This window comes from Frankliniella occidentalis, unplaced genomic scaffold (assembly GCF_000697945.3).
Source record: "Frankliniella occidentalis isolate FOCC.00 unplaced genomic scaffold, Focc_3.1 Scaffold1, whole genome shotgun sequence".
Lineage (NCBI taxonomy): Eukaryota > Metazoa > Arthropoda > Insecta > Thysanoptera > Thripidae > Frankliniella > Frankliniella occidentalis.
The window spans coordinates 2,818,240-2,818,956 of NW_026267131.1; the positions used below are offsets into that span (position 1 = coordinate 2,818,240).

A 717-nucleotide genomic window follows, 5' to 3' on the forward strand; every position below is an offset into this window, starting at 1 on the left:
CCCCCCCCTTTCCACCCCGCCCGGCCCGCCGAGGCGCGGCAGACTCCAGCAGCTCAGTCGTGGACCCGCCGCGCTCCCGCACAGGCCGCCAGTCCCGCCGCGCACCCCGCCGCCGATACGGAACGCTCGCGTTTGGATAGGCCTCTCGCCCACGAGCCAGTGGTCAGTGTGCGTGTCTGTCTGTGTGTGTGTGTGTGTCTGTGAGTGCCTGCGAGGAGTGAGTGTCGCTGACGCGAGTGTCGTCCTCCCGGTGGCCGCCGCCGGCGCCGTGCCCCTCCTGCAGATCGCGTCCCCGCCCCGCCCCCCCGGTCGGGCACCGCCCCCTCCCGGGCCCCGGGCCCCGGCCGGTGCGGCCGCTGCCCGGGTACGCTACCCCACCCCGCCCAGGCCGCCACGCCCCGTCGCGCCCCTCCTTTGTCCGCCTTTGCCACTTCTATCACGATCGCGACTTCCGTGTGGTTTTCTCACGGCCAGCCGCTCGGCCTCCTTTGTCTATGCCGGCCCGGGCGCCGCCCAATCCCAATCCCCCTCCTCCGTCCGATCCTCCTCCGTGCCGCTGATCCTACTCCCCGCGCTCGTCCCCCGTCCCCCGTCGGCCCCGCCCTCGGCGGGTCTGAGGTCAAGCACCCCTGCATCAGAACGCCACGGTGACCCCACTTCCCCCGGCCCAGCTTCCGCTTTCGCGGCCTCTCTCCCTCTGTGCTCCCCCTCCCCTCC

General features: G+C 73.2%; 1 protein-coding gene across 5 annotated transcripts in view; it reads left to right on the forward strand.

The window, feature by feature from the left end:
- Positions 1 to 55: 55 nt before the first annotated feature.
- Positions 56 to 717, forward strand: part of LOC113218135 (uncharacterized) — a 39,495-nt gene continuing 38,833 nt past the window's right edge. For 4 of the 5 annotated variants that reach the window (XM_052264817.1, XM_052264942.1, XM_052265002.1 and 1 more), the window contains exon 1: positions 56 to 162. The gene's annotated coding sequence lies outside the window, so the exon portion shown is untranslated. Of the gene's footprint in view, positions 169 to 717 lie in introns of all 5 variants that reach the window. The other variant, XM_052264869.1, reaches the window with a different exon arrangement.